Source organism: Chamaea fasciata, unplaced genomic scaffold (assembly GCF_029207755.1).
Source record: "Chamaea fasciata isolate MVZ Bird 193981 ecotype frontalis unplaced genomic scaffold, bChaFas1.0.hap1 SCAF_50, whole genome shotgun sequence".
NCBI classification, from domain to species: Eukaryota; Metazoa; Chordata; class Aves; order Passeriformes; family Sylviidae; genus Chamaea; species Chamaea fasciata.
Window position 1 is genome coordinate 11,537 of NW_027094135.1, and position 26,226 is coordinate 37,762.

At 45.9% G+C, this 26,226-nt stretch overlaps 1 pseudogene; it reads right to left on the reverse strand.

The window, feature by feature from the left end:
- Positions 1-5,315: 5,315 nt before the first annotated feature.
- Positions 5,316-6,368, reverse strand: LOC136304112 (olfactory receptor 6F1-like; annotated as a pseudogene).
- Between the last annotated feature and the right edge of the window lie 19,858 nt (positions 6,369-26,226).

A 26,226-nucleotide genomic window follows, 5' to 3' on the forward strand; every position in this document is an offset into this window, starting at 1 on the left:
GTGAGGAAGATGAGCTGCTTTGGTGCGCTGAGACTCCTCCTGGCCAGCAGGTGGACATTAGCTTCAAGTCTAGGATTCTGGCGCAATGTGTTTCTTTCTAAGCCCCTGCCTATGGAATCACCTCAGCAGTCTAAAGACGGAAGGTATTTTTGATAGAATTCCTACAGAAACCCACTGCAATTTGGACGTGGCAAAGAAGCCTTGTGGTGGGGTGCAGAGGCCTAACCTCCTGCCAATCAAAGAGCTTTTGGTGGACAATGCATTTGTCTGCTGATTTCTTTGAATTCTAGAGACCTCTCAGGACTGCTCGATCCTGAGGGAACGCCCTTGGCCTTGACCTGTAGGCACCCGCGCAAGCTTCAAATCAGCTCCCTCAGCTTCCAGGACCTCTCTTGGCCGGCATCCTGACTGGGATGCAGGACTGCTGCGAGGCACTGCTGGGACCCGGCAGGACAGGACCAGCTGTCTCGTGTCCACGTAGCAGCACCCCCTGACACAACCGGGGTCATCCCGACAGCAGACAACGCTCACGTGTCTGCGGAGAGGGGCAAGGAGCGCTGGGCTCCTCTCAGGGTGTCTCAGCTGGGCCTGCTCCACAAAAAAACTATTAAATGGTTTTCCAAGTTCCTTGATTTTCTATATTTTGCCAGTAGAGCTGTGTGTTGCTTTGACCTCTTAGCTCAGTTGGTTAAAGTATGGTGCTAATATCACCGAGGTTTAGGGTTCCATCCCTCCATGGGCCATTAACTTCAGAATTGGACTTATGATCCTTGACTGTTCCTTGCAAATAAGAATATTCTGTGCATCTGTTCATCCTGAGACTATCTGGTTGGCATTTCTCCTTGTGCACCAAACTCGAGTAAGAGAACCTTTGGGTACCCCCATTATTTCAGTGTTCTGGGGTGTTACAGCCCCGCAGGCTCATTACGGCCTCTTGTTTCCATGAGGCCCTGCTGTGTCACACTGGCCCGCAGTGCCATGAGGATCGGGAGTGTCACACAGCTTTGTGCCATTTGTCCTTGCTGCCCCTCCCATCCCACTGCCCCACAAGCAGCCCCGAGCCACCCGGGAGGGACAGGCCCTGCTGTGCCAGGCCTGGGCTCAGGGCTTGGCCTTTCTGCTGCCTCCAACCAGCCCAGGCCTTGCTCAGCATTGCAGTTCCCTGCTCACAGCCTGCGGCTCCCTGCAATCCTGGCCTCAAGGATCTGCTCTCAGCAGTCCCTGGGGAGCCTTTGGCACTCCCTGCCCTCAGTGGGGCCCAGGGATGCTCCAAGGGACTTGGAGTTTGGCTTCTGCCTCCTTGAGCAGCTTCTTCAACCCTCTCTCCATGCCTAAGCGTCCTGGACTCAGCCCCAAATCCAGTGTGGGGCTCATGAAAATACAGAATACCTTCATGAGCTCTTTCTCTCTCTTCAGTTGTCTTCAAGTCTCCAGGGCTTGTGCAGCTGCTTGGAGTCAGTTTGGAGTTCTGTTGAGGGAGATTTGAAAGTGCATCTCATGATTTTGGTTTTTTTTTTTTCTTTTTGTATTAAATTAAGGGCACATTTTTTATATTTCAGTTCATTGAAGAAGTGACAGAAGCATTCCCCAAGTGATCTTAATTTGAATGTCTCCTTAGGAGGTCTGGGCACGGTGAAGAATGAGCCCCTTGCAGGCTGACCTTGTTTGGACAACCTGCTCCTCACCCCAACCTCACCATATCTAACCTCACCCACCAAGGACTGACATCCAAAAACATAAAAAAATTATGTCTTTAAAAAAATAAAATGTAATTATTTTTAAAATATAATTATATTTTCCAGATTTATAATGTTATTACTGTTCTTTACATACCTAATTTTAGATTTATATTGAAAAAGGTATACATTTTTAGCAACTAAAAAAATATTGGTCATTTGTTCTAAGTAACACAATTCCCTTCATTAATTCATTGACCTCTATTGGCTATTGATTTGTCCCTTCTTATGCTAATTAGTCCTGTTTTTAGTCCTTTTGTAATCGTGTTCATCATTTTCTCAGACAGGGTAAAAGGGGCTACTTTGGGGTCCACGGAGACGTTTCTGGGGCACATTTGGGGATGTTTTGGAGCTGGGGAAGGAATTTCTAGAGAACTTAAGGGTCTGGAGGACACTTGGGGGAGCCGCGTGGGCCCTTGGCGGGGCACTAAAGGATTCTGTCGGATAATTCGGGGTCCGGGCGGGCACTTGGGGGCCCTGACGGGACTCTCTGGGGCGCGGGGGATGATGGGAGTTGTAGGCGCGGGTAGAACACGGTGTAACGGGGCCGCGGAGCATCACGGGAGTTCGAGGCGCGGCTCCAATGGCTGTCGGTGGGGCGCGGGGCATGACGGGAGATGGAGTCACGGCTGGAATAGGGCTCTGTGCGCGCCGCGGAGCATGCTGGGAGCTGTAGTCCCGGAAGTGCATAAAGCCGAGCTGTGGCGGGGCCGGGAAGGCGCTTGGCGGACACTTCTGCGTCCGAGTCGCGACTTGAGGCCCTCGGGGGAAACGTGTGCGGTTCGGGAGGAATTGGGGGGAACTTGGGGAGCTCGAACCGGGCGCTTTAGGACACGGGGCACAGCAGGAATTTTCGGCGCGAGACTGTGTTGGGCAGAGCTCTGAGAGCACGGGGGACGATCGGAGATGAATTCCCAGAAGTGGCTCTAACGGGCATCTCTGGGGTTGGGAGCATTCAGGGGAGTCGGGGACGATTTTGGGGGGTTCCAAATAAATACTGAGGGGGCACTTCGGGATCCTGGAGGGTCTGGGGGAAACGTAGGGTACACATGGGGGGGAGGGGGGATACGGGGGCGGGGTTCTGTGGAGCGCGGGGCATGACGGGCATTGTAGTCCGGGCTGCAATGGGGCTCAGTTGGGCCGCGGTGCATGACGGGAGTTGAAGGCAAAACCGAAACGTGGCACCGACACCAGGCACCGCCCCGAGGCCCCGGTTTCCTGGCCCTGATTGGGTGCTGGCGGTGACGGGCGGGAGCCTCGGCAAATGGGAGTTTGCGGAGGCGGGAACAGCCGATTCAACCCCTCTAGTCCTTCCCAGTACAGCCCAGTTCATCCCCAGTACAGCCCAGTTCATCCCCAGTACAGCCCAGTTGTACCCCAGTGCCCCTTCAGTCCCCTCCTTTACAGCCCATTTCATCACCAGTACAGCCCAGTCCCTCCCAATACACCTGAGTTCATTCCCATTCCCTTCCAGTTCCCCCCAGTATCTTCCATAGCACGCCCCAGTATTCCCCAGTCTTCCCCACAGTGTTGCCATTGTCCCCAGTTTGTCCCAGTGTGTCCGTGGCCACAGCCCCTTGCAGTGTCCCAGGGCAGGCTGGGATGCTGATCCACCCTCACAGCCGGCCCAGGGCAGGGCTGGAGTGGTTTTGGTGGCCCCTTGGGCTGGCACACACTTGAGGAGTGTGTCTGTTTTCAGTGGGGAAAATTACGAGTTTTACGTTGCTTCAAAAATAGAAAAGCCCTTTTTGCCTGAGTGCAGGCAGCTCTCTGAGCAAAGCAGGTCCCAGGTGAGTGAGGACAGGCAGGATGGGCTTGGGGAATGTGGAACAAGGTTGTCCACACTGGGTCAGACCTCAAGGCACAGCTTCTCTGGCCAGGCCAGGCCTTTGGAGGAGAGGCCCTGGATCAATATCAATCACAGAATGCTGCAATCACCTCTGCTCCAAAGAGAACAGTGATAAAACACACCCTTTATAACAGGAATGTGAATTTCTTAGAAGCTCTTTGAAATCTTTCTCCATAACTGCAGTACAAAACCTTCCTAATGAACTGCACCAGAGCAGAGGGAAATCAAGGCAGAGCCGTGGTTTGTCAGGACTTGCTTGATCCCAAAGAGCCCCGTGGTGCATTTGGTGCTGAGCCCTCAGGGCCTGAGAGGAGATGGCACAAACCTTTCCAGGAGTCCAAGTCAGAGGAAAAACCCAACGTGTCTCAAAGCATTCCTGGGGCCCACTGAGGTCCATCCCCAACACAGGCTCCTCATGGACTCCTTGGAGGAGAGAACTGGAGGCCAAGAGTGCCCAGAAACCTCTCAGAGACGGAGTGTGGGAAGGAAAACCCAAAGTACCTTAAAAGACATTGAGTATCTCAGAGCATTAATGAGCCCCACTGAGTGTCAGTACAAAGCCTCTCTAGGGACTAATTACAGCAGATAATTGGAGGCCATGACTGCACAAACCTCTCAGAGTGATTCAGTGTCAAAAAGTAGTACTTTAATGACTCTTGAGTAACTTGAGGCATTAATGAGCCCCACTGAGTGTTGTTAGTGACAAAACATCTCAAGGGACTAATTACAGCAGACAATTGGAGGCCGTGATTGCACAAACCCCTCAGAGACTCCCAGGCAAAAGCAAAACCCAAAGTGCTCTGAAAAACCTGCAGTCCCTGGGAGCACTGAGGAGCCCCCCAGGGCCATTCCTGACCAAGGCTCCCCAGGGACTGGTCCCAGCAGATCCCTGGGGCCACTGGGATGTGGGGGGATGCTGAGGGCAGGACAAGGGGGTGACAGTGCCCAGCCTTGCTGGGGCTGTGCCAGGAGGCCCCAGGGCCTCAGGACAAGGTGTCCCCTCCCAGCCCTTGGTGGCACAGACCCTGCTGTGCCCCAGGGCACCAAGACTTGGCTTCTCCTGGGCACTGCCAGCCCTGCCGGGCCCTTGGCCACGTCCAGCACAGCTTGTCCTGCGCTCTCCCACAGCTGCTGCTGTGTCCCTGCAGGCTGCACACTCCCATCTCGCTGCCCCCCTGGCTCTGCCCTGCATTTCCCTTTCTCTTCTCCCTGATATCCTGGGATGGAACGTGTGAGAATGGTTCAAAGCTGTACCAGGGAGGGTTTAGACTGCACAGGAGAAAGTCTTTCTTTACTGGGAGGGTGACTTTGGGGTTTCAAACTTTGGGGTTTCAAAGCAGGGCTGATGGCTGTCCCAGGAAAGGAGCTGGGACAAGGTGTCCATCGCTCAGGAGCTGTAATTTGGATTGTCACTTGCCACTGTTCCTCTGAGCTCTTCTCTGTTCCAGAGATGGGCTCTTAATGAGCTGGTGGCTCTCCTGAGATGGGCCCGGGAGCAGCCCGGGCAGAGAATGAACTGAGTTTGTCCTGCTGCCATTGTTGGTGCCCTGTCTGGGAGTGCAGATGAGTCTCTTCTCTCTTAACCTGACACAACCCAGCAGGAGCATCAATCTCCTGAGGCAGCCGTGTTTGGAGGCTGCACACACAGGCACTGGTTTTGTGTAACAGATGATACCAGATCCTTGGGATGGCTTTCCAGAAATGCACCATGCTTAGAGGAAAGGCTTTGTTCTTGGCCTGGCAATGGATTTGTTCAGGGCCAGGATCACAGATTTGTTCCCAAGGCTGCAGATGAATGGATTTAGAAATGGGAACAGGACTGTGTTCAGCAGAGCTCCAGTTCTGTAGGTCCTCAAGGAAACATCTTCTGCAGGACACGTGCAGAGAGCAATGCAGCTCCCACGGGCAATGGATAAGGTGATGGGATGGGAAGAACACGTGGTCAAAGCTTTCTTCCTCCCAGAGGCTTCTGGAAGATGCAGAACACAGAAAAGGACGCAGATGTCAAATGCCAGAGTCAAACATAAGGAGCCCAGCACGACACACGGTAAGAAGACAGAGTCTGTTTCCCAAAGCAGGCTGGTGTCAGAGCAGGACAGTTTGAACAAGGGGGAGTTGTCACAGAGGAAATGGGGGATCTTGGAGCCACAGAAAGACAGCTCAGAGAGGAAGAGCAGCGGTAGCTCAGCAGGACAAAGCCGAGGACCCAAAGCACCAACACCCAGGTGGACACAGAGCTGAGGCTTTGTGATGTCAGCATAGAGCAAAGGGTGGCAGATGGCAACACAGCGGTCAAAGGACATGACAACCAGCAGGACAAACTCTGTGCAGCCCAGGGCACAATAAAAATAGTTTTGGGCAAATCAGCTGCCTCGTGAGAGAGTGTTCTGACCAGAACTCAGCATCACAAACCATTTGATGCTTGTGGAGGATGTAAACCAGATTTCTGGGAAGGCCAGGCTGCAGATGAAAACGTCCATGGGGGTTTGCAGGTGGTGATCCACACACAGGAGGAAAAGGATGGTTTCATTCCCCATCACTGTTGTCAGGTACATGAGCAGAAGGACCTGAGATAAAAACATCCGCAGTCTTGGATCATGCTCTGGGAAACCCTCTAGGATGAACTCAGTAACTGCTGTTGCATTTTCTGGTGCAAAATTCTGGTTCTTTGTGCTGGGGCAGGAACATAGCAAAAACAAGGGCGATAATTTCACAGTCTGGACAAACATTTCTATGCTTCCTTCTTTGCTTCTTTCTTTTCCTGCAGTCTTGCCATACAGCATAGTGATTGCACTTCAAACACTTTGTTGCCCAGTACTTCCTAGGGGAGTAGTTTCTTGGTCAGTAGTGTCCTGGGGAGTAGTTTCTTGGAGATTAGTTTCTTGCCCAGTATTATCTTGCCCAGTAGCTTCTTGGGTAGTAGTCCCTCCCTCCCTCCCTCCCTCCCTCCCTCCCTCCCTCCCTCCCTCCCAGGGATGCCCAGGCTGCCATTGCCTGAACATTTGTCACAACATTCAGGACCAATTTGGATGTGTTTCATGGGTTCTTGCTAAGACTAATGGAATGTGTCCTGAGCACATGTATTCATATCCCCAAATGTTTTTTCCTTTCCTAGAAATTGCCTTTGTAACCTTCAACATCTGCCCCAAAAACCTACTGGAGTGAAAATCATAGGCTTTTCCTTGACACCTCTATATACCTGTCACATTATATGTGCGTGGTGTTGCCTTAACCCCAGCGGTGCCTATAACGATGGTTGCAAAGGCCACAATTCTCCAAACTATACCTGTTTGATTTTCCATAACAACTACAAATCTTTCTATTCTTCAAAAGTTATTGACCTATTCTAACATTTTACACACACCATTCACTTTCCCGAATAAGCTTCAGTTTTAGTTCATTGTCACCTGGTGTGGCTCTCCAGATCACTTCAGGAGCCTTCTTCGCTCGAGTGTGATGAATGCAGGCATTTTGCTCTCTGATCTTGATTGCAGTAAAGGTGGTGAGGAGCACCTGGAATGGTCCTTCCCACTGGGGTTCCAGAGTCTTTTCTGCAAAAGACATAACATATACATAATCCCCTGGCTGTATGTTCTGTACTGGCCCATCTAGTTCTCTCCTTTGAGCCCCAGCCACATGTTTCTCAATTTCTCTGTTTAGGACCACCCGTGTAGGGTTTCTTCCCCTACTTGGGTAGGTGTTGTTCCTTCTTGGACCCCATATGATCTTCTATACAATATTTCAAAAGAACTTCATTTTTCTTTTGTCCTTGGCTTCGTCTGAATTCGTAATAATGCTACTGGAAGAGCTTTAGGCCAAGGTAACTTTGCTTCTTGTCCTGTCTTACAATTTGCTGCTTAATCAGATGGTTCATTTTTTCCACCTGGCCACTTGACTGAGGATGATATGGGATATGAAGTTCCCAGTCTATGCCTAGGTGCCGGCTAATTTGCTGCTCAAGTTTTGAAATAAAATGTGGGCCCCTGTCTGAAGACATTGTGCCTGGGACTCCAAAACACGGTATTATTTCCTGTAACAATGCTTTGGTTACTTCTTGTGCTTTGGCAGTTCTGGTAGGGAAAGCTTTTGGCCACCCTGAAGAGGTTTCTGTAAATACCAATATCGATACCCTCCCCATCCTGGGTAGTTCTGAAAAATCAATTTGTCATTGCTGCTCAGGCCCATAACCTTTCCCAGTTTGTCCAAGCTTTGGTTTAGGAATAGTTTTGGGATTAGTTTGGAGGCAAAGGCTACATTGGCGAGTCACTGGAATTACTGTTGTTTGCAAAATTCTGGCTATGATTCTGTCCTTCAAATAGTTATATAGAGTGTCTATTCCCCAGTGTGTTTTCTCATGTTCCTCTTTCACCAACGACCATGGCATGTAAGAGGGAATCACAAGTCTTCCTTTCCCTTCATCTGTGATTGCCCGCCCTTCTTGGTTATAACTTCCATTTTCTTTCTCAGTTAGCATCTTGTTCTTTTTTGCTATACCTTGACTTACCTTCAGTAGAAATCTGTCCATCTGGAATTAAGGCTGCCTCAACTGTCTCAATAATCACCTCACCTTTAGCTGCTTCTTTTGCCTTTCTGTCCACCTGCTCATTTCCTTGATGTGCATGATGGCTACTTTTTCAGGTAGCAGGACTGCCCCCAATAGTTTTATTATCTCCTGGGAATGTTTAATACTTTTCCCTGGTGAGTTCAACAGTCCTCTTTCTTTCCAGATGGCTCCATGAGCATGAGCCATCCCAAATGCATACTTTGAGTCTGTATAAATAATAATTTTCTTTCCTTTTGCCTGTCCTAAAGCCCAGATTAGGGCAATTATTTCAGCCTTCTGTGCAGAGGTGTTGGTTGGTAATGGTCCAGACTCTATTACTTCTCTGCTCGTGGTAACTGCATACCCAGCATGCCTTTTTCCACTGATCACACAGCTGCTTCCATCAGTAAATCAAGTCTCAGGGTCCTCGAGAGGGGTGTCCTCCAGATCTGGGCGACTGGAGTAGGTGGCTTTGATGGTCTCCAGGCAATCATGGATCACTGGTTCTCCCGTATCCCCACTGACAAAGGAAGCTGGGTTCACAAGATTAGTTACCACAATTTCTACATGATCTTGCTCTACCATTATGGCTTGGTGTTTCTGGAACCTCTGTGTGGAAAGACAATGTCTGCCTTTTACCTGCAGGACTGCAGACACTGTGTGGGACACTAGTATCTTTTAGATCTGCTAGCATCTTCTAGCATGACTGTGGGACACAGTCATCTTCTGGCCTAGGGTGAACTTGTGTGCTTCCTGAATGTTCATCACCACTGCAGCAGTGGCTCTGAGGCACCCTGGCCATCCCTTGGCTGCTGCATCCAGCTGCTTGGAAAAGTAGGTGACTGCCCTGTGATACAGGCCCAGGTCTTGTGCCAGTATTCCCAAAGCAATCTCCTGCTTTTTGTGAGAAAATAAAAAGAATGGTTTACTCACATCTGGAAGTCCCAGGGCTGGAGCTGACATGCGGGCCTTCTTTAGGTGGTTGAAGGCTCGTGTTGCTTCTTTTGTCCATTGGAGGTCTCTGGTTCCTTCTATAACCAAGGCATATAGGGGATTGTAAATCCACAATTGTAAATCCACAGTCTACACCAGCCTGTCAGGCCCAAAAAGGTTCTCAGTTCCTTTACTGTCTGGGGTTTTGGGGTCTGGCATGTTGCTTCCTTGCCATCCTGCCCTAAGATCCTTTGTCCAGCACTGACTTCGTAGCCCAGGTAGAAAACTCTTTGCCTCACTATCTGAGCTTTCTTCTGGGATACTCGATACCCTTGTAGACCCAAAAAGTTTAGGAGGCTTACTGTCCGATCACGCATGTCTCTTCAGTTCAAGTAGCTATCCGGAGGTCATCTACATACTGCAACAGCTGTCCTTCTCCTGATGGGCCTTCCCAGGATTCCAAGTATTTTTCAAGCTGTTCTTCAAATATCATGGAAGAGTGTTTGAATCCTTGGGTTAAAACTGTCCATGTGAGCTGGGTTTTGCGCCCATTCTTGGGTCTTTCCCATTCAAATGCAGAAATTGTCTGGCTGGCTTCATGGAGAGGAAGGCAAAAGAAAGCATCTTTCAAATCTAAAATGGTAAACCAAATTAGTTCAGGTGTTAAATGGGTTAACAATGTGTAGGGGTTGGCAATCAGTGGGTACAAATTTTCAATTAGCCTATTAACAGCCTGCAAATCCTGTATACTACTCAGTCTGACCCATCAGGCTTTTTAACAGGCCAAATAGGAGTATTAAAATCAGACTGACACTCTTTTAATAGCCCTATCTGCAAAAAGTTTTCAATTACTGGGCTAATCCCTTCCCTGTCTTCCTTTTTTAAAGGGATACTGTTTAACTCCAACTGGTTGTTTTCCTTCTTTAAGTTCAATTTGCACTAGAGGTGCATTCTTTGCCCTCAATGGTATGTTAGAAGCCCATACCCCAGGAAATACCTGATCCATTCCTTTTCTGCTAGTCTCTTCTTCACTTTTAGTTTTGGTCCCATTGGCTATTGACACTAAGCTTAACCATTCCACATATTGTCAATCCTTAACCTCCAAAATAATCTCTCCATTTTTGAATATTATCTTTGCTTCTAGTTGCTCCAATAAATCTCTACTCAAAAGTGCTGATGGAGCATTGGGCATGTATAAAAACTTACGAATTCCCCATTGTTTCCCAAGTTTATATTTCAGTGGTCTACATAAATACACTTTCAGGTTGGCCAATTGCCTCCTTCACCATACCATAATCATCTGTTATAGGTATTAAAGCTTTATTTAACACTGAGTACGTTGTCCCTGTGTCCCCCCAAAATTTCATTTCCTTTCCTTTGTTCCCTATCTTGATTACAACCAGAGGCTCCCCTAGGGTAAAATCCTCTGGTCCTCCTCAGTCTTCTTTGATGAGAGCAACCACCCCCTCCCCTTTTCAGTCTCCTTTAACCATCGCCTTTTCTTTGTTCTGGGCACTGGTTCTTCCAGCTTCCAAATTTCTTACAGAATGCACACTGGTCTTTCCCTAGTCGGGGTGGTCCTTGCTTTGGTGGTCCTTGTCCACATCTCCCTTTTTCTTCTTCCCTTACTACTGCTGTTAATTTTCTTATCTCTTGTTTGTACCCTTCCTCTCAATTGCTAAAAACTCTCCAATCCTCATCTAGCAAAGAAGAAGCCGAAGGCGAGGCAGAACTGATGATAGTAGATTTTCCAGGACTGGATCCTTTTGGCCACAGTGAAACTTTTCCAGCCAGCAACAGCCATTCTCTCTCTCTCCCCGAACGCAGGAAAAAGAAGAGCCCGCAGCTGCCTCAAGCTCTGTCTTTTACCTGCGTTATCTCCCCCTTCCACCTTTGTCCACCTCTTTGTTTCAGTTAAGTACTCTCAAGTATCCAACACTTGGTCTCCTTGGTAACTTGTGGGAAAAAATTCTTTAGAGAAAGAAGGAACAAACCTAACCCCCAAGAATTATTCTTTGCATTGTTTATCCAGCTAATTTGAACACTGTTACCCTTTCCAAAAGCTGAATCACTGCTTCCTTCTGGTCTTCTGTTGCATTATCCAAATGTTCCAGCCAAACTGAAAGTTCCCTTCCATGTGTACTCAAACACTCCACTGTCACGTAAAACCTGTCCAGGAAACAAAGGGGGAGGTGTGTAAATAAACCTCAAAACACCTCAAATACAAAACTCCAGGAGATGCAGATCTTTTTGTACAGTAACTTCATGATTCCTTCTTTTGGGAAAGAAAAGAGGAAGAGCAGGTCGATGAAAAGAAGTACCTGCCACTCTCCTCACCCCCTCAACTCAAGAGGCCTTTTCTTTCCACTCACTAGTGGGACTTGTCAACTGCACAGTGGACACTAAAAACCTTACCTCTATAATTTCTGGAAAGCAGGTTATACTGCTTTCAGAGGGTTGTACATCTTCATGTCATCACAGGCAGAAAAAAGTGCGCCTTAACAATAGCCTGTAGGACAGTTTAGAAAACTACTGATCTAACAAAGAAAATCATCACTAAATTAAACCTGAATCAGGTGTCGACCACACAATCATGCAGTAAAGGTATCTGCTGCTTCAAGAAAAAAATTTACCATCCTGGCATTTCAGACCAGTGGGATATAGTGAATATCCCGATATTTCAATTCAAATATGTACCTTGATGATTAATTGTTTGCTGGAAGTTTTCAGATGAGAGTGGGTACTTGTAACAAACATTTTCATCAGTAAATAGAAGACTGATTTTTCACCAGATAGCTTCTCTGTTTCAGAGATGTCCTACAAGAAAAATGTATTAGAATTCCTCTGCTACAGCAACACTGTATAGGTCTATGTTGCACTGACAATGATATGTAAGGTAAGCGTGTTACTTTACAGACCTGCCCAAAAGTCCCAAGGCCAGAAACCAGTGGGATCATTTACACTACTTTGCAGTCAATGAGCCAGCATCGTTGCATTCATTTGCAAAATGTTTTCCTGAAAAGTGGAAGAAGACCTTAGTAACGGAAACCCCCAACTATTGAAAGGGCCCAAGACAAAGCAACTTCCCTCATCAATCATATTTCATTCCCTAATCACTCCATGTCTATCCCTGCTACCACCTCCTCAAAGCCAGGTCCACTCCTTTCTCCTGACATGACAAGCCAAGTCTTGACAGAGTACTTATTTGACAAGCCTGCAGTAAAATAGAGCTGGGGCCCTGATGGTTTCCACCAATTATGGAGAGCATTAAAAAATGTTGGAATCCTCCTTGGGAAGAGGTGGGACGGCTCCCATCAGTAGCTCATTTCCCTGGTCTGCAGCTCAGGCTTTCCAGACAAGTGGAATCCAGCACACTCTTTCTTGTGAGGGAACATCTCCAGAGACACAAAGAGCTACAGCAACCTTCTCCTCCGTTCATCAGGGAGGCAAAAAATGTTTTCCTTGTAAAAAACCTTCCAGCTCAGAAGGGAGTTTTCACTACTGCTAAGACTGTAATTCCTGCTGCTTTACAAAAGGGTCACCCCTAAAATGGCTGGACTAATTTAAAACTAGGCGATGCCAGAGGAAAACATTTGAGGACAACAGAGCAAGCAAACATAACTTTGCACCAGCCTCTTACCTGTCCTCTGAACCAGGCAAACTTGTTGGCAGGAAGTTCTAAAGCCACTTTCAGGATATGGTGCTGCAGAAGAGGAGGGATCTCCTCCCGCAGGCCCTTTCCAGTGACGATACCTGAGGTGTGAAAGCAAGAAACAAACTTCACTTCGGTTCCTCTGCCTGTGACTTCAGAACACTTCTGTTTTAGGGTTTAGAACACAACTGTGAGACAAGCTGGCAATTCAGAGATCTTCATGTCATGGGATCCCCAGACACACTGCAGCGAAGGCTGGCCAACCCAAGGTGTGAATCCTGCCCTCGGAGGGAGATTTCATCAGCTAACCCCAGCACAAAGCACTGGTCGTGCATGGAAATATAAAATCTCTTCTATCAGTCTCAGCAACCTTGAAAAGCTGTGACCTACAGGCAGGACAAAGGATGGACAAACTGGAGAGCAAAATACAGAATTTAACTCAACAAATGCTTGTACCACGACAATACTTGCTCCAGACAATGGAACTTCACACTCATGCCTCTCCCTGCATCCCTGCTATCACCAGCTCATGAATAACCTCACTTATTCTTGTGACAAGTCAGGGAGCTGTCGCAGTGCAATCAGAACCGGAGCTGCCCCCATCTGACCTGACATCAGCAGCACAAAGCACTGGTGTCTGAGCCTCTCGGAGCCTGTGTAGGATCTTTGTGGCCCTCATTCGAGAAACAACACCACATTTTAAAAAGTCACCACCAAGGCAATCCAACAGTAAGACCAAACAACAAAAACTTAAAAAATAATAAAAACATAACAGAGAAACTAAAATGGGCTATTTTTAGAAAACAGTTCCTTTATCTCCACAGAAAAACAAACCTTCCTTTCTGCTGTGGACTTTGTAAACAGCCAGAGAAAACACTGGAGGAAATACAAACCCCCATCACATACCTTTTAGCAGCTTGCTAAAATCAAAGTTGCTCTGTGCTACCAAGTGGGGCACAACCTTCTGATAAAGACATGACCTGAAGCAGTGCAGCTTTCAGAAGCAGCATCTCAGCATCATCTGAACCTAAACAAAATATTACCATAATTGGCTTCTCCTTCCTTCACAGCAAGAGTGGAGTGTCGCACCTCCATTGCCCAGCACAGAAACACTGAGCATTACAAACTTTATTTCTAGCAGACTTGCCTAGGAAATGACCTGCCATCTTCCCAACAGGAATGGGAAAAACACCCACGGAATCCCCAGTTTCCTTCTCCACACATTCCTGTATGAATACTTTCAAAACTAAATCCACTTATTCGGTGCTTAGATCGAGAGCTGCCGTTTCTAATTTGACTCACAAGTGCTCACACATGTAAAACACCACCTGAACATCTGAATACTCACTGTAAGAACCCCACCAGTCCCACTGCTGTTCAGTGCAGGGCTGAACAACAGGAAAAAGCGAAGGAAAGGATATGATCATGCTGCTGATTTCTGGGCGCGCTACTTTTAGCTAATGTCAGGTAGGTTTGGCTGGGGAAGTGCACGAGACAGTACACTACAGTTTGTGGCAAATTTATTATTTCACTTAAAAATTTCTCTCTTTCCCTTTCCCCTTTCAAAATAAGGCTTCTCAGCGTAAGCTTTTGGCAAGAGGCAGACAACAAATACCTGTCCGAGAGAAACAGCAATAGCACTTAATGCAACTGTTCACTTCCTAGGAAAAGCCATCTCAGGTTTCAGTTGTAACATGAGGAGGCATAAAAGCTACCTGTTATCCAGCCATTAATGAAAGCAAGCAAAGCACATGGACCAGAACAATCAACACCTAACTTTTCCCTGTTAACTTCATCTCCCTCGGGGAGCTAGAAAGAACTGGATGAATGCCATGGATAAACTTTGTTTGCCTGAGTCTCAGCTCCCATTAGAAAGGAATTCTCTAGAGGCCACAATGCAAATAAAGCTGTTAAAGGTGAACTGGGAGTAAGTGACAGCATCATGACCACAGAATGCTGAGGAACTACAGCTGCAGTCCTACAGAACCCAGCTGCCCCACTGGTTTCCAAGCCTTGGACTGTCAGTGCTGACATTTTGCTGCCCAATGGGAGGCACAGAAGGACGTCCACTGAAAAACCTTTTGCTCCAGGAAGTGTCTCTGTGGAATATGCCCTCTGAAGGGTGAAACTGGTTTCAGATTTATCTCCAGCCTACAAGGAAAACTTCACAGGCCAGTGGCCAAGATGCAGACAAATCCTGAAACTTCCCATCCCCTGCTGTGGGAAGCAGTGGGACTGTGGAAGCAAGCCCTTCCGGAGGGATGCTGAGCTTGAGAGAGGAAAACTGAAGCCTTCACCACATCCCTCTTCCAACGCTCACAATTCCACTCCTGTATTACGTCAAGACAAGCATTTGTGTCGCCACAGTACCTAACTGCTAAAAAACAAATATGACCTCCTGGTAAAATAACCTGGACAAACAAAAACCTCTCAAAAAATTATTTTTCAGGCATATAAGTGTCCCTGCGAGTTTTCCTTTGTGGCTGCGAAACAGCCACCAGCATGGAAAGGTCAAGGGCAGGAGGGCTGGGTTCAACAGGAGGAAGAGCAGAGCCCTGCACCTGAGAAGGAACAGACCCATTCCACAGTGCAAGTGGAGAGCAGGTTGCCAGGGAAGGATCTGAAGGCCCTGGTGTCCTGACGTCAGGGAGCATCTCCTTCCCCTCCTCTCAGCGCTGGGGAGGCCAAACCAGGAGTGCTGTGTTCAGGCCTGGACTCCCCAGAACATGAAGACACTGGAGGGAGTCAGGCAGAGGCTCACAAAAATGCTGAAGGGACTGGAACATCTCTCCTGTGAGAAACGGCTGGGAGAGCCGGGACTGTTCAGGCTGAAGAGAAGGCTCAGGGCCACCTCATCAATATGTATGAACACCTGAAGTGAGGCTGCAAAGCTCCTCCCAGAAGCACCCAGCACAGGAGCAGAGACACTGGGCACAAAGTGAAACACAGGAACACTCTGAGCACCAGGAAACACTCTTTGACTATGAAGGCGATCGAGCACCCACACAAGTTGCCTAAAGAGGTCCTGGGGTCTCCATCTTTGGAGATGTTCAAAAGCTGTGTGAACATGGACCTGGGTAACCACCAGGATTAGGCAGAGGTATCAGGCAAGATGATTTGCAGAGATGCCTTCCAGCCTCAACCATGCTGTGATCCTGGGACAGCAAAGTCAAACTGCTTAACCTTCCAGTAACAGTGGCAGCCTACACATTCAACTGTGTTTTCAGGCAATTCTAATGCCCTGAAGAAATGAACAAAGAAAGGGTGAGCAGTAAATACACAAGTGAGATCTGGATTCTGCTGAAGTGAAGGGTGGGATGAGGATTTCACAACACCCATTCCCACACAGATAGGAAGCTGTAACTCCACCTGCTTTGCCTACCATGCTGCTCAGCAACTTCCGTCTCGGTCATTGCCCTCACAGTGGAGACATCACCTTCCTTTTTTTCTCTGCTGGGCTGTCGCTGTGTTGTCTCTCTTCCTTCAGAAGAGACTGCCAGACAGCCACGATACTACTCACGTCCGGTAAAACCTAAAAGCAAAACGGGTAAATTGCAACAGCTCTCCTTTGTAAGACAAAGCTCCTGCGACAAATACATCCCCAAACACCCAACAGGAAGATCTGCTGCTCCTCACAAAGGTAAGACTTGACCTTGTGTGCAATCAGGGAATGACCTGAAATCAAGCAGTTCCACTTCTGTAGAACAAAAGTACTGGAAAGAACATTTTACTGAAAAGGTTTCCTGTGAAAATTTTGTTTGGTTCTTCCTTCTCATGGTATATTTCCAACTCAAGTGCTCCTTTGTTTAGTAAGTTCTGAGTAACCTCTGCGGGCTACATTGACTTGAACCAGGAAGAGAACTTGCTTCCTGGCCTTGAAAGGCATTTGCAGCTCAAGAGCCATTAATGTTACAGATCATCTCACCACAGAATTTTATTTGCATTCCTGTCAGACAGATGTGTCAGGAAACGCAAGCTCCTACCTCACCATTTCATCCACAGCCTCCCCCAGGATACCATCTCCTGGCTCCTAGGGTTCAACTACTTGAGGAGAAAGTACAGAGGAAAGCAGTTGTCAGCCGCCTGCAAAATGCCTCCTGTCAGCCCCCAGTTGTCTCTTTCTTTCTACCTTGCTGACAGCTTCTCTGTAGAGCCGCACCAACTCCTGCATTGTTGGCAGCGTGTAGATTTGTGACCTTTGCCAGGTTCCTCCAGACAAACAGTGCTCAGTGTTCCTCAGGGCTCTTCTCAGCACCATGGATTCCAGTGACAGGATGCTGTGCTTCACCACTGTGCTGGGCAAATAAAAGAAGAAGTCAGTTAGAGACATTTCAGTGATTCCTGTTATGCGTTGCACAGAACCTGTACTTTGAATGTGTTAAAACTGGTCAATGAATTAATTATTTTCTAGGTCTGGGCTAGCAGTAAAGAATCCATAGGTTTTCAGATTCCCAGCCTAAACTACCACCGGACAGCGGAAGAACTGGTGCTTGTGAAAGGCACCTGGAATCAATATCAGCGGTTTTCATTCATTTTCCAGTGCTTTCCCAAGCCAGATTTCTGCTGGGGCGGACAATAAAAAACACAGGTAATTAACCAACTAAAGAAATTTCTTCAATGATCACACAGCAAAATCAAACAGTACTAACTGGGAGAGAAAAGTCACTGAAATACCACAGACTGCTCTTACATTTAACCCCTGGGTGAACATTATTTTATTGCACACTGCAGGGACTGTTGTTACCATCACCATCGAAAGCAATCTGGGGAGAGGAAGAAATTCTGAAGTCTTAGAAGACTTGGAGATCTCTGGTTGAGCCTCATAGATCTGAAAGAAAAGAAAGAAAAGAAAGAAAATTTATGCCCCATTGGTACATTCCCAGAGATGACAGCTTCCTTCTTCTGGGGAGCATTATACAGAAGGATTTTGACTTGTCTGAAGTAACAGCATCATTAAATATCAATTTTTAGGCAAATATGCTAGAGCATCCTCCAGAGTCCTACTCAACTAAATGCACTCTCTGTATGCAACCAGCATCCCTGCTAAAGGCCATCCCTTTTCAAGAGATTCCAGATCCTACTTGATCATTTTCATCTAAACAAATAGGCAGTGGAACACTCGGAAACGACAGAACGTTCTTTTAGCTGAGCTTTGATGCTGCTGTCTCAAAAAATACATCACTGATGTGATGTTTTCCACTGTTTCTTACACCAAAATTCCTTCTTTCTCAGTTCAGTTGAAGTGTTTATAGAGCCTCCTGTTCTGAGCATGGTTTTTTACCATCATCCATACTCTTACCTTCTTGAGTAACTTCATGTTGTCCATCCAAGCAGACATCGCTCTAGGAACGAAGGAATAGTGAGTCTCCTACAAGTATCTATTCAGTAAATCTGGGCATACTTTGAAAATATTCACCATGAGGTCAGCAACCATTTCATCTTCTGTAGTCGTTTTTAAACCAAGCAGGAAGTGCAGAAGTACCAGATTTCCTCCCTTGTTGAAGACAAAAAATTTATTTTGAATAAGAAATTCTTATTTTGATACTTTATATGGGATGTGAACTCTGCAGCTTCTCTAACTGTTAATTGAAGGCAAGATCTCTCACCCTCCTGGCATAATTTCTGAGTTTACGCTCAGAGAAGTAAGAAATTAATTTACCTCCACGTTTTCTGCATGACAAACAGTGAATTACTACCACACATTTTAGGGCAAACACGATAACCAGTGAGGTCTCTTCTGCTTCTAGCAAAAATTCCATGCCCACTCCCAGCCGCACAGTGACTTACTTGCCAGAAGTTCCAAGACTCGGATCATAGAAGGTTATGCCACGTTTCAGAGAGTAGCAGAGGTCCATTAGGAAACTATGCACAAGCTCTCATACCATTGCCTTTCCCACTTCCTCAGAACCTTGAGCCACCTTTAAAAACCAAAAAGGAGAAAAAAAGGCATATGAGATTTGACATCACAGGTATCAACTGCACTCTACATTTCATATGGCTCCTCTTAGGGAAATACTAAAAGAAAGTTTGGCTTCTGTTCAGATTAAGAAGAGAAGCTTCAGGACCTGAAGGTCCCTTCCCACCCAAACCATTCTGTGATTCTAAATTCCATTAACCTTCTAAATCTGGAACAACTCAAGATGCCTATGGATGAGGAGACTCCTGACAAGTGTGGCTGGGAAATCCCGAATCACATGACGTACAGGGACTGCCAGGAACTGTAACAACTTAATCTTATTCAGAACTGAAATGCATGCTTATGAATGGGGTCAGAGATTTGCACAGCTCCAAGCAGACCCCTACTAGAAACAGATCTCCTCCAAAGGGTGTTTACGGTGTATCAGGATGGGAGTGGCGGGGTCATAAGCATCTAGTAGAGGAATACACGAGAGCAGACACAAGAGTAAAAAGATCTGTAGCCAAAACCCAGCGAGAAGCAGCAGAAATTTGGGAGATTCTTTTTAAATAGGCTCAGTAGATTCCTCTTTTTGAACTCATCAAGCTCAGAGCCATTGGGAGCTGTTCCAAAAGCTGTGGGCTGCAAGAGGCAGGGTAAAAAACAGGCAGCAGAAGGACTAGGAGTAACAAAGAAATAATGACAGACCCTTAAATCCTCAGGGCTGACATCAGTAATCCCATTTCAACAGTACAGTGAAGCGATGTGAAGCAACACTTCCGCAGTGAAAAAACGCACCTTCCGCCTTTTACTGATACTTTTATTATGAACCACCAAAAAATGAGAAAAAAGCAAACTCTTCTAGTTATTGCAAGTTATGACAAAATCATGGCAAAATAACAACACACTTCATTCTTCTAGCACACACAGAGCTGGCTTTCCTCACCAGGGCAGAAGAAAGGGTCTGCCTGTCCTGTCAGCACTTCTCTCACATGCTCCTGCTCCACTTGGACCCTACACCAACCTCAGCAAGCCCTGCACACACTGGACAGGACAGATGTCCACGTTGGGCTGAGGAGCACAGATCATGTTTAGAGCATCACAGCCACAGACTACAACCACGGGAACCTGGGAGCAGACATGGTAAAGGCTACTACAAAGGAAGTTTGAATGAAAGGGAATACACAGCCAAAGAAGTTCCTCAAAAGTTCTTCTACTGTGTTTTACTGCTGGCATTGCTTTAATTCTGATTTTTCTTGCTAGGCTGAAAGAGTCATACAGTGTGCTAGGGTCCACCAATAACCTAATGGCCCATGATTCCCATACAGGAAAAGCTTCATTTGAAAAACAAAGTTTTCGAGGAGGTTTATTTTACATTTAAATGGTAGCTTTTTTTATTCTCCTTCTTTTTCATGTTATTGCAACAGCAAAATGAAAGAACATTTTTGGCTTTAATTGGTCAGTTGTGAAAAGCCCAAGTCTGAGGCAGGCTCTTGTGGCTACACTCTAAATTGGAAACTATTTCTTCTTCATTCCCCCAAATGTTCACCCAACAGCTTCTGCAACATTGCTACAGCAGTTCAGAACAGGTATTTTAAGAAAACATAGATACTGGAGCTAAAAACGTCTTTAAAGAAATAAAATACATCTCAGGTGCAGCTGCTCTACAAGCAACAAGTGCATCCCAGGGAATAGGCAGGGCCACGCTCAGAAGGTGACAGAGCACAGGAAAGGCAGCCACCACTAAACCAACTCTCACACCCTTCAGCAATTCCTGCTTCCCTGTTTTCAACCCTGAGACAGTAATATAGCCAAGCTACCAACCCCCAACACATATTGCCAGTCACAGACACTGCAGCGGCACACTGCCAGCAGCCCTAAGAACTGAACACTGAGAGAAATCACTGCAAAACTGTTTCCTGTTGTGAGGAAAATAGAAAACATGAGGCAACACAGTTTCAAGGGTGTATCATACCTTAGTTCTCAGGGTGGAAAGTAACAGATTGACAGTAGAAACTCAGTCTTCCTTTATTTCAGAGCGAAGAATATCTGGAATGAAATCTAAGAGGACATTTCAAACGTTAAGTCAGAATGTGAAAGCTCTTTTCATACTAAAATGCTTCAGGGAATTCACAGCCATTCCTCTTCCTTCTCACATTATTTACCCTGCTGTTACATTCCAGGATGAACCTAAAGGCAGCAAGCAGAGCTCAGAAGGATGATGTGTCTGACTACGGTGATGAGCAACTGAAGCTGCCAAGCCTACTCTCATCTTGACTGGCTAATTTGCCCACTTGCTGATTAACACTGCTACAGCATCTGTCAACTTTAAACACATTTTGGGCCCTGAAATGCCGTACCTAAATTCATATTCTTCCCAATGAAGCACTTGTAATTGTTTCACTGAGTGATTCTCAAATGTTTGGAGATTCCATCTCCAACCACATGTATCATCCTTTGGCTCACCTGTGCACCCCAAAGTTAGACAACTTCAGTTTAGAGAGAACTCAGGGCTCTCACAGGGGAATGAAAGCCAGCTGTACTGACTGGGCCGGGGTGTGCAATCCCCAGCCTGAAAGAACTGAACAACTGCCAGCACCTAAAGAAAATCAGCAGCCCAGGACAACTGCAGCCAGTTCTCAGTCCCCCGCCTCAGGAGAAATAACCTGCTGCCAGCTAATGGCTTAAGGACCTTTTTTTTAAGCAATATTTCTACATCCCTCCTGAATTCTCCCATAACTTTACCAAGGGTCACAATTCACAGGGCAGAAAGGCAACTGAAGCACACACTTTTCAATAGAAAATTAATGCAATATATCCACTGTTACTGTCTGATGAGCAAGACTGGAGGCCATGATTTGTTTTATGTTTATTGACTCTATGACCTCAAAGTTTTACGTTAGATTTACTTTTTTTTTAATCTGCGTCACCAAAGACTTTCTATTTTTGCAAAGTTCTAGCAGTTAGCGTATTGCTCTCCAGCAGGAGACTTATTTATTAAACTACCAAAGAAGTTTAAAGCTTTTCAGGTAATAATAAGAAAATATATATATTTTGCTTCTCATCAGTGCTCTCGACCTGGTTTGCATTTTAATTAGGTCATGTAAATGACCGTGCCTTAGAAAACAAAAACCCAAATGCAATTATGAAGTACCTTTTAATACCAGCACCTGTGCCAAGAGTGCATTGCCGCCAGCAATGAGAAAGGAGAGCGCAAACTGAATACAGGCCATGCGGGCATCTGTTCTCCCCTGGAAACATAAAAATGTAAATATAAAATTAAAAAAAAAAAAGTTGTCAGCACACAGGCTGTACCCAACTGCAGAATCAATACTGCAACTGCTGATTACCTGTACCAGTGCCACAAATGGGCAAATGAAACAACTTCTGTAAACATGCTGCATGCAGCCACAGACCCACATTTACATGCAATACATCCACAGTGTATTCAGCTAAAACACTTCTGGCATGAAGCAGATCACTTTTACCTAAAAAGGAAAATGTGCTAGTTCACGTGCTCTTCAATTCCGGAGATATGAGACCAGGCCACAGATCTAAAGAAAAAGGAAACATTAACAGCAGTTTCATGCCAAACCCTGCATCACTGAACTTCCTCCCTTGTGCCCTGCTTGGTCAGGTCACAAAAATGCCCATTAAAAGGGGCAAGTATAAAACTACCAACTCAGGCACACTGGAAGCAGCGACACCCTGACCTGTAACAGCACCACAGGATATGAACAACGGATCACGGAACGGTTCGAGTTGGAAAGGACCCTAAGGATCACCTCATTCACCTCCTGCCATGGGCAGAGATGGCTTCCACTATCCCAGGGTGCTCCAAGCCCTGTCCAACCTGACCTTGGACACTTCCAGGGACAGGGCAGTGACAGCTTCTCTGGGCAACCTGTGCTGGACAGCGTCTCACCACCCTCATGGCCAAGAATCTCCCCCCAATATCCTATGTAAATACACCCTCTTTTAAAAAAACCCTCATCCCTCACCCAATCACTACACTCCCTGACAGAGTCCCCCCATGATTTACAATTTTTTATAAACCTGCTGTGCAAAATAATCTGCATGTAAAGATGATTCTGAGTAGGCAAAAGATAAGGCAGCAGGGACTCATGAAAAGGCTGAAAGAAGAAATAAAGAGAAACAAACGAAATTTTGCTGGAAGCTTTGGGCCTGGTATTTTTGTGTTAAAAACTCACCTCTGATAACCAGCTGTGACATGATTTCATTGAAAGCTGTACAAGAGTAAGACCTTTGGGATGCTTTTTTCCTTGTACCTTACTGGAGTACTTAAGCAGCTTGCGGTCAAAAGACTGCACCCAAGCATTGAAAATTAAGGGTGGAGGTACTCCTGCAGACAACTCCTGCAGTGAGGTCAAAACTTGTGGAATCTGACAGTTCCAGAACTATAAAAGGTGGTTCCAGGGAAAAAGGGATGTTTGGTTTTTTGCCTTCCCTTTGACTGCTTAATAGAGAAAACGTCTGAATTTTCACCTCAGATGGCACAAACCTAACACAAACTTACACATTCACTCTGCAAGTAATCTTTAAAATCTAGAAACAGTATGTCAAGATTGCAACCAATACTGGATTTATTTTATACTTGCATTTGGAATGACACTTAGATATTCTTGTCCTGGTTTGGATCAATCCTGACTATTTTTAGCAAACAGGGAGGAAACAAGAGATAGTTTCTTCAGGAAAAAAAGGAGTGACTTCTTCCCCTAATTCACATATTCCTCTTAAGGATTTCCAGTTAGAGATAATTTGGATTATTCTGTTTATGCTTTCAAACACAATTACCCTGTATTAGTACTGAGCAATATCCCCTCTCCAGTTTCCATTTATTTCAGTGGGACCAAACCACAAAATGACTGACTAGTTTTCAGGAGTGTACTATCACTTTCACTCTGTTTAAAACACCAGAAGGACAGTTGACAGAAACTGCACATTTATGTTTCTCCACAGCTCGTTGGCAACACGTACGGCATTTTCATGTGCCCAGTTAGGCACAGTCAAGGACTTCAGCCTGACACAGGACAGGAAGGGAGAGTTAAGTTCTTGCAGATGAAAATACAACAAACATTGGCAACAGCTTTGTTCCCAACAGTTAGCTAAAAATGCTGGTGGAGCCATGGCATAGCATTTCATTGCATGCAGGACCTTAATTTACCTTCTTGCATCTTCTTTCCAACAATCCAGGCAGGTATTTGTCATTGAAATCCAAATGACTATATACATCCCTTGCTGAACCCGGGCCCTGAGCCACCATTGCTGACAGCAGTGTAAGGCACCCCTGGCTCACCCTAAAAAGACAAAGCAGAGGGAAAACCTGCAGGTTATTTCCAGGATCATGGTTATACTAATCACCAAACCAACAGATTAAAACTTAGAGAGAAAATAGAAGGGAAGTTAAATAATCAAAGTAATTATTTTAGGTAGTAATAACAGCAGCTGGGAAAGAGGGGTGAGGGAAGAAGGGAGAAGGAAATGCCTTTTTATATTCTTCCCCAAAATTAAGCCATAAGGTGAGGCTGGATAATCCCTTTATAAAATAGTTTTAAAGGGTGAAAGTGCCAAAATGACCAACTCTAAGATGACCCGTACATGGCAGTGGGGCAGGACTACGCAAGCCTTAATTATGATTCTATGAACTCCTAAATTCATAGAGGTCTGCCATTTATTTCAACAGGAATACGTAAGAGGACAGCAGACCTCCATCATCTGAACAGCCACTACCATGAACAGATTTGTAACCTGTCCATCGTGCATCTGTCATGGACAATCTGTAAAAAGCCGTGTGGTTCAAGCAGAGATTCTATCTAGACATGCAATAAAGAAAATCCCTCTGCACAGCAAAGAGGTTGCACAGAAAATGCAGAGCATCTCCCACCAGAAATCTGCAGCCCCCTCTGTGCAGGTTCTAGAAGGATTCCTCCAGAACCTGCAATCTTTAAACATTTTATCAGAAGCGCACATCTTGCACAGCCTCAAAATTTGTTTCCGGTATACAGATTTGAGATTCTTTGTCAGGTTAAAAAGCCTGCTGCAATAAGATCATCTGCACAGCTCAGGAAGCACAGCTGTGCCTATGAACTAGGCAAGCAGAGAAAAGGTTTTCCAGTTCTGCTCAAAGACTGAAAGATGAGACATTTGCCTCAGACAAGTCAATTTCAGTCTGTTTTTTTTCTCTACTTCCCTCTTCCTCCCAGGTTTGTACCGAAATGTCTCTGGAATTTGCAACTTTTTTCCCCATCCACAGGAGCACGAGAAATTGTTTGGTCTGGACTAAATAACAACAGTTATTGAACAACCTAAAATGACCTCAGTTTTAAGAGACTGAAAAAATTACAGAAGCAAAGCCAGTCTGAAAGAGAAAAATCCATTATAAACATGGCAACCTGACTCCAAAAAATACAGGGAAACACAGAACTCAAGAGCCGCTCTTTTTGCTATCACAGGAAGACTGCCCAGCCCTGTTCCACGCAGTACATTCCACCCCACAAATCAAGCAGCAATAAAGTAAGAGGACTCAAGGTACCACCTGTGTTAGCTGTCACTAGGGCAGGCCCAACCGATGAAAACTACACCTTCAGGAAATTATCCTACAGCACTGGATTGTATGATGCATCAGAGCTTTCACTTTGCAAAGACTTCCACAGGCAATTATTTTATGACAAGTGGAAAAGGATTATTAAATAAAGGTGGATTATTAGCAATAACTCAAAATGAATTTTGCAACGTCCAGTACAGTCCCTCCAGATCAACTGACAGAGATTCTCCAGCAGAGCACCAAGAAGACTTACTTGTGATTTTCAGAATACAAAGCAGCATAGACCAGTCTCATATAGGAATGAATCAACTTTCTGACGATGTTCATTCCCACAAATGTGAGCGGTCGCTGGCTGTCCTCAGTAAAATGGCTTCTAGGGCTTGAAAGACTAACAGCATCTGCAGGATAAAAAAGTATGTTAGCATCTGACAATGATCAGGTAAGACTTGAAATTATTAGCTGAGCAAATAGTAATAACCACCATCAATAAAGGGTAACCCCACCCCAAGAGGAAAGCTTCCACACATGAAAGTGACATTAACTTCTAGATTCTCTCCCAAATTAATGCTTCCTCTCTGAAAAGATCACTTGGGAGAGCATGCAGTTTCAAGGAATCAGTGCTTCAAGAGACGGCTGCTCCTAAGTGGACGACGAAAACCAAAATGCGCTGGAGAAAAACACTGGGGCTGTTCCGGTCTTGCAATTATTTCCCTGCAGAGGAATCCGGAAACCACACAGCACTGGGCTGCGCCCATTACAAACACCAGCCCCTGTGAGCAATGGGATATTGAGGGAAGGCTGTCACTGAACACGACACAGATAAAAATGATACTGGAAGACAAAGAATAGCAAGCGATGGTTAAAAAGCCACACAATACAGTACTATGTTGTAAGCAGTCAGCAATGCTGCACCAGCATTCACAGTGAAAAATTACTGAACTCTTTGTTCATTCGTCATATTCCGATGAGGATAAATTGTGTCCAGCTAAAATAAGAAAAATGAGGTCAACTTTACCAGCGGCTTCCTAGAAATACTGATATATCAGGGAGAT